Source organism: Helianthus annuus, chromosome 1 (genome assembly GCF_002127325.2).
Source record: "Helianthus annuus cultivar XRQ/B chromosome 1, HanXRQr2.0-SUNRISE, whole genome shotgun sequence".
In the NCBI taxonomy this organism is placed as follows: domain Eukaryota; kingdom Viridiplantae; phylum Streptophyta; class Magnoliopsida; order Asterales; family Asteraceae; genus Helianthus; species Helianthus annuus.
In genome coordinates, this window is record NC_035433.2 from 74,010,590 (window position 1) to 74,019,116 (window position 8,527).

At 36.1% G+C, this 8,527-nt stretch overlaps 1 long non-coding RNA gene across 1 annotated transcript; it reads right to left on the reverse strand.

Annotated features, from left to right (window-relative positions):
- Positions 1-5,966: 5,966 nt before the first annotated feature.
- Positions 5,967-7,757, reverse strand: LOC118481910. The gene is made up of 3 exons (XR_004866335.1): positions 7,627-7,757; positions 6,521-6,574; positions 5,967-6,022 (listed from the first exon to the last, which is right to left on the reverse strand). It is a non-coding gene; the product is annotated as an uncharacterized LOC118481910 (long non-coding RNA).
- Between the last annotated feature and the right edge of the window lie 770 nt (positions 7,758-8,527).

Below are 8,527 nucleotides of genomic sequence, written 5' to 3' on the forward strand. Positions count from 1 at the left end.
CCGTTCTAGAGAGTCTCCCCACGTATTATTTCTCTTTGTATCGGGCTCCCATCAAAGTGATTGAGGACTTGGAAGGTATCATCAGGAGATTCTTATGGGCGGGTTCTTCGAACGAGAAAAAAATTCACTGGGTCGCTTGGGACGTCCCCGATTAAGTCGGGAGGCCTTGGGCTGCACAAACTGAAAGATATCAATACGGCCTTACTGGCCAAATGGGGGTGGAGATTTAAAACCGAGAGCGAAAGCCTTTGGGTGGGAGTGGTGAACGCCTTACACGCTGGTGGGTATGACCGGGAGTTTGTCCCTTTGAAGAAGACTCTTGGAGGCGTTTGGAAGAGCATCGCAACGACTATCACAAGACCTTTTCTTGACGGTCTTTCTATATGCAACCTCTTTAAAGGGGTGGTTGGTAGAGGTGACAGCATCATGTTTTGGCAGGATCCTTGGCTTTTTGAAGTTCCTTTGAAGTCCAAATTACCTTCTTTGTTCAAGCTTGAGTTGGTTAAGTCCTGTAGTGTTTGGGATAGAATCGAGGGGGATGGGCTTTGGCTTTGGAAACATGACCCGGTTAACACTTTGGAAAGAAGTGAATGGGCGTCTCTTAGCTCCGCGCTTAATTCGGTGAAGCTTTCTCTCAATTCCGATAGGTGGGAATGGGTGTGTAGAGGGGCAGACTGCTTCTCGGTTGCGGCTGTGAAGAACATTATTGTTTCTAGTTCGGATTTTAGTGGTCGTTTTGTGATAGATTGGTGTAATTGGATCCCGATTAAATGCAATATTCTGATGTGGCGTGCGGAAATGGATAGGATTCCGTCGGTGGAAGCTTTGGGCTTGCGGGAAAAAATTTCGTTATGGTGTAGGATTTGGAACTTCTATATCTTCTCGTTCCGTGATTTGGTGGAGTTACATAAGTTTGAGAATAGAGGAGCGTCGGAGAGAGAGGCGTCCTAGATTAGATGGCCTACTGTAATATAGGTAATTAAGTTTTAAAACTTAGGTTAGGGCTATGTGTAAAATGGAGTACAAAAGCCCAAATAAATATAAATGTGTTATGAATGCAACCATTTTATGGCCCAACCCAATGTTTATGGGCTTTAGGCTTTTAGGGATTCTATTGTACTAGTTTATATATACGATGTATGTGTCAGTTGAATGGATGGATTGAATCATTTTTCTCCCTGTATTTCTTTCTTGTTCATAACACGTTATCAGCACGATGCTCAAACCATTTTCCATTAATTCTTCGGTAAAGACTCTCCACTCCCATTTTCGATAACATATCTATTCAAAACATGTCAACCTCTTTATCCATCTATTGGTACGAGTAAGATGAAGATATCAAGGGATATTCAGAAAATTACCATGCATGTTATTGAAAAACTAGATCATGTGTTGCATTTTCCTTTTGATTTTGCATCTACCCAATAAGCAGAGGTCGGCTGTATCCATCAATTAAGGTAACAATTCGAACCTTCTTCCGTGATTAAATGCGTAATATGTATATCCTACATATATGGATATACATGATATAAATTTACCGTTATAGTTCTACGACTTAATTTTTAGTTTCCGGCCATGAAGAGTATGCAAATTAGAAACTAAAAGTCAAGAAGATAGAATCATAGAATACAAATCTAAGATATCGAGAAATCAAATCTATGAAATCCCTACATGAATTGTTTTTTTAGAGGTTGAACATGCACGTAAAACTATAGTGGTATGGTTAAAAAAAAGGATTTTGGAACGAGTCGGTTTCGATGAATTCGTTGGCAAAACCGTTGGTGACGTTACCAGGAAATTCTATTTTCCAGGATATAACTTTGACCTAGTCTTGTATAATATATTTTACTTTATTGTGAAATTAATTATTAAATGTTCCATCAGTTATTATTTCTTTTAAAACGTTCTTAATGGTGTGTTTAAGGTAGAAATAATGATAAGATACAACTACGATTTCTGTGTTCTGTTACAAGTTTTAAGAATATGCTTAGAATTAATAGCACCCTATCATATAAAAAAATTATCTTAGCATTGAATAGAATAATTGTTCATAATGAGAAAACCGGTTACGAACGGGAAAATAGGACTGGCGGTTACGATCTTGATAAAGGTATTCATTTATCAATTAATAGTATCATTAATAAAAAGTCAAGTCAACATAGGTGAGCCCATGAGATAATTCGTAACTGCATACATTTCTTTATTTTTATATCATTAATAATTAATAATTAATTAACATCGCATAACTATAAGTTAATACTATCATTTATTAACCTCCTATAATTTAATTAAATATTAAATTTCAAATTTCTTTTATTAAACATCTATTTTCTTTCAAGAGTTTTCTAACCCTCTATTTTAAAAATAACATATGTTATGTTAGAGAAATCTCAAATAAGCTTATAATTTGCTTTAAAGCTGGGTTTTGAATATTGTGTTAGGCTGGTTAAACCACCATTCATTTATAATACATCTATAGTCTATGCATGATGCCATACAAAGTTATTTTTTTAAAGATTATCTGTATGATTTAGTTGCATTTTTATTAAAATAGGATATGTACCTCGAAAGTTTTATATTTGTGATGACCAGAGCCAATTCATAAACACTGACTTTATTGAAGTTTAGTTTTAGGATATAAATTGTAAGGGCCATAGATGTAGTTATTTGATGACTAGTTACCCATGTATGAGATTTGTCTTTATTTTAATATAATAGAATTAAAGGTAGATTGAGATGTTGTTAATCATTTTAGTATACGTTATTAAACATAAAATGTACAAAACTCTTGCATATCATATGTGACAATAGTACATAAGTTGAGCCCGCAACTCTTATGCCCATACACTTCTACATATAAAGAAGTTTATTAGTGTAATTAGTTATTTGAATCCCGAATGACGTGATGTGGTCAATCTACCAATGATTATAAGTATTCAAAATATTTGAAAGACAAACAACCACAAAATGGGAAGAAATGTCAATCATAAAAACTTGACTTCTACCAAATTTATACAAATTCACACTTCCATGGCGGGAATGAAACTTCTATACAAGCAAGAGTTAAAGCCAGGATCTTTCTCTATAACAAGCCTTATAAATATCTAGAAAGATAATATTTTTCCATTGAGAACCTCAAAGATATGCATGACCACCAGAAGTTGGTTGTCCTCCAAAAGGTCGACATAAGTTTTATCTATTTGAAATTGTATTTTTTTTTTCAACTCTTAGATTACATAAGAGTTGAAATTACGTCTCACAAATCACATGCTCTCTCGAAACAATATAGAGAATTTTTTTCTCACAATACTCGAAAGTCATATCACATCTTCTAAACCGCATAGCAAAATTGAAAGCTCATACTTAAATACTATACAAGTTGATTCAACGGTGCTAGTCATTCCCTAAAGCGAATGTGACAATTTTTTTTATGCTAATAAAGGAGAAAAATAGTTATTCAGCCCCAGTAGCGGCCATATGCGTGGAAGATCATGATCAAACCGGACATCAATGAGTCAAACATACAAAATATAAGTCAGTCGTTAAAGGGGAGGTCCGTTAAAACCGGAAAATAAACACCCATTTAGCTACCACAAATATGGGTGACACATGTCCGGTATACGCCAACACTAAAGAAATATTGTTATTAGTTGTCTCTAGCAATGACAATTATTGATACTATTTCACTGTTAGTAGCATATCAAATGCTCCGGAAGAGCATCAACATCTTATTCCCAAATATCAAATTTTATAATTAATTATGCCTCATATTCTAGTATATCCTGAAGAAAGTTACTAACTTTTCAAATATGTTTGAATAGACGATCATCACATTGGAATGATGACAAAGAAAAATGATATTGAATATCTCCAAAATTGCATATGTCAATATAGCCAGAAGATCATATTAGAAAACCAAAGGTTTACCAACTAAAATATGTTGCAAGAAGAAAAAAATTCACACAAAATCAGAAAAAAATGGTGAGCAACCAGAAGCTACCAGAAAAATACATGTTCACCATACGACATGGCCATATAGCATCATGATATGTTAAACAATCAAACGTGCTAACTAGCACCTCTAAATAATCTAAAACCATTGCTCCCAAAATGCCTTATCATATGTGTAGTTAGTTTTTTTTTGGCAAATAATTTTTTTTTACAAACAATCCCTCTTATATGGGACCATTGAAATATACGGATGTCTGAACTGTGGCATTCATACATGGTTACATGTGAGTTTTCAGCTACCCATATGTAGCATACGCCCAACACTATGGAACGTTGGTCTTAGACATGATTTAATGTTGCTCTTTGACAACGCTGTTGTAGGGACCATTGTTGGGCACAATGTGAAGTATAGTGAGTGGCATGCATAGTCGAGACAGAATTCGTCTGATAATGACTATAAAATCAATTCAAAACCAACTGCTTATCACAAATACTCCCCATTATAACTGGTCTCCTAAAGCGAACCAAGTTTCCATTCTTTATACTAGGTTGTGCAGCCTATGTACCAATAGCACCACCATAACATATGAAATGGGATATGTACACAGTATTCCCAGTCTTAGGGGGAGACAAGAAAATGAAAGACTGGCAACACAAGAAAATGCATCATCATTATTGATTTTAGACCCCTGAAGTGGTCAATATAAATCTGAAGTCCAGAGGAGCGTGAATTTGCAAATAATAGCCAATGAAATACGAGATGCATTCACAAACACAAATAGAGTGACAAGGTCACATATACCAGCACTTAACTCACCTGCTCAAATTTAAGTAATCACAAATGATTACCATATTAGAAATAAAAATTGGGAAGTAAACTCGGTTCCAATATATAAATCCCACAAATACGAAAAGAGCAAGGCAACGCAGTTGGTGTAATCCCAGAAGAGGTTGCATACAAAACCTTAAAAGAGGTTGCTGATAAAATCCTAAAAGAGATTAACGAATTCCTGGAAGATATTAACGAATCCCCAGAAGAGGATAATGGAGTTCCAGAAGAAACTCAGTTATCAAACAAGTATGAGATCTCAATGACTTATGTACAAAATAGTACAATATGGAACCGTAATGAAACACGTGTGAAATGATATATTTGCATATGCTATAGCAATAAATGTAATCGATGAAAAAGGTTACAAACATGAAACTGTGTAAGAGTGCACACACAGAAATAACCAAAATGGCTCAACGACTTAATGGTTGAATTAAATTCGCTCGACAAACAAAACGTTTTCGAACCTGTCGTTCGAACACCCATAGACGTCAAACCAGTAGGTTATAAATGGGTGTCTTTAAAAAAAAGAAACGTAAAGAATGAGATTTTGTGATGAAAGGTACGACTTTTAACATAAAGATTTTTCCCAAATCCCTGTAGTTGATTATGAGGAAACGTATACCCCTGTAGTGGATGCGATAATCTTTTGATGTTTAAGCGACCTCGTAATCTCAGAATTGACTTCAGATAAAACTTATGGATGTCGTCACCATATACATGTACGAGACAATTGTGAATGACATCTGCATGAAAATCCCCTAAGGATTAAAATGCCCAAAGCATTATTAAACAATAACCCCATACGTGTTATATAAATCTTAAAGGGAACATTGGTCCTACGTGATACAGCTTACTTAGCTGATTTTGAAATGAGGCGCTCATATCTACTTATTAAGATTTCACTCTTAATGTTCAATTTAATTTCATTTTACAGTGATGATGTAAACATCACCGTGAGTGAGGAACTGTCAAACTAAAGAGGGAAAATTGTCACACCCCCAAATTACCACCTAGGGCGTGTCCCTATTAGAGGTGCAACGATCCCACAAAGAGCCACCAATCATATCAAACACAAGTCATAATGTATTAAAATACCCAATTGAAAGAAATGTATCGTTTGAAAGTTAAACCATAACCAAAGTAATGAGCGGAAGCATAAAAGTATAAATGTATATCATGACCACAACCACTCCAGCAGCATCAGACAGCAAGTTCCCAAGTTCCTCCAGTAATTACCTACAAGCATGTAAACAAGTGTGTCAGACTACGCTGGTGAGTTCAAGGTTTGTGTTTGTTTACCAAGTTGCGTTACCAGTCATGTGAGTAAAACAGTTTACAAAACGATATGTTGTTTGTTGTTAAGATGTTTGACGTTTCGATGTTGCTCATGTTAGATACCCTAGGGAGTGTGCCCATAAGTATCCGGGGAGTGGGTACCCCTTAACGACCGTTTGCTATGTTGCCTTCGTTAGATACCCTAGGGAGAGTGCCCATATGTATCCGAGGAGTGTGCCTCTAACAACCATAGCCATGCTCAGATAATTAGTTCACGCCCGTCCTTACGGCCCGGTGTGAGGTTTCCCACCTAATAGCGCTATCAACTAATCACCCCCATTGCCCTCCAGGCAATGACCAAAACCGATTAAGTTATTTACCCAATGTTTCCCTTCCAAATGTTTACCAGTTGTCCCAAACCACCGGGACGCATGCTTGAGAAAAGTGCAGTGAACTCACCTGGGATTTGCTCGGTATGTTTTATCACTTTGTTTCACGTTGATCAACCATATCCTAAAGTGATTACCGATAACTATCAGTTTCGTGTACACATGAATCACGTATTCTACATTCACATTGCACAAGTAATTCACATACATCATCATATAAGTTGCAACAGTCGTTCATGAAGTCCCACAGTAACATATGTCTTACTTTCACACAATTATCACATTGCACTTCATGTACTCATCAAGTCACACATATTAGATGTTTAGCACGTTCACGGGTTCATATCACAAGTTCACATTCCAAAATATTCGACTAACATGCCAGATCATTACACGTATCACATAACAGTCAAGACATTTAAACAAAATCATGTGCGGCCCAGGCATTTGTGCGGCCCCGTTCAATGTTTATTCCAAGAAGCCTATATGTAGCCCAACTAATAAGTAACGCCCAAGTCAAGTGTGCGACATGTAAACTAGTGTGCGGCCCAGCAAACTTAACAGGCCCTATGAAGGTGCGATCCTATAACCGGTGTGCAACTGGGTCTAGGTTTGTGGGCCAATACTTCATTTAGGCCCAATCTAAATATGCGGCTGCCTAATTGTTTGGTAAAAACATAACCGCCCAGTTTTGTAAGATCCATTACCACACCCACAACTGTTTCATATTTGCAAATAAAATTTAAACAGTAGGCATCTCAAGTTTTCCACACCTATTATAATCATACATATTATGATTACATATATCATTTATCATCTAAATTATAAAGAACACATCATGAAGGAATTGTTGGCTTGATTATAATAATTCCCATCCTGTTGCAACACATATCTTAGCATCCATTCTCGATTTACCTCAATATATTACTATAAACAGTTTTCCATATTCATAACACATATAGAAGAAACCCTACATCATAATCTTATTTCCTATGTATATCATAATAATATAAACAAGTATAGCACTAGCCAACATCACATAAACCATCGATTATTGTGCAAAAGATAACCCACCTAGCCACATGAACGCACAAAATTCCATAACAATAATCATGTATTAATGCAACTATGCAAGATAAAATAATCTGATTCATAAGAAAGTGAGGTTATACTAACCAGAGGATAGGTTATACTGATCGAATATGGAACAATCAACAAGATTCGTACACGTAAACTTCGAAGGGAAAGCTGATCGAGAGAAGGGAAGAATGGAGTGCGGCAGGGTTTTCGATCTATGAGATTTCCAAACCACAAATAATACGTATTCCAGATTCCCTAACCCTACATGAAAATATAACCTATAAAGGGGTTTGGCCCGATTTGCGTGTGTGGGCTGTGACGATTACCCGCGGACCAAAGCATGCCATGTGTGTGTATTAAACAGAATTGTAGTGTAAGTAGCCCAAGTATATTCGGCCCAAATACAATATAAACGACCTAATTATATTCGGCCTGAATACAATGTGTACGAATCTAAATATTAACCAGTTTTATACTAGCACAAAAATCGAGATATTTGGTCCACAAGATTAAACGACACTGAACTCAAAAGTTCGGGTTGTCACATCATCCCCAACTTGAAAGAAATTTCGTCCCGAAATTTAGCAAACGGTCACTGAGGAAGCTAGTTTTGCTAAGCGTTTTCGCGGGGTGTCACAAAAATTTTGAAGGACCTTTACACTGTGTAGTTCTCGACCCGCAGTTATAGTATATATATGTACTATTTTTTCTTATCAATCAGATTACATCCAGAAGATGTTATATAGATAAAATTCAATTACGAGTACACTAATGGTTGTCGAATTGCTTGAAATATGGAAATGATTTTTATCGTCCCTAAGAAGAGGATGGATAAATAATTGGTCTAGAAGTACCTTATTTTATTGCGATCGGAACATTGATGTATCTTGCAAGCAAGACAACACATGGTATTGCGTTCTTGATAGTTGTATTGGGAAGATTACAGTTCTAATATAACATGTTGCACTCTTTTTCCCTTCACTAGGTTTTTCCCCAT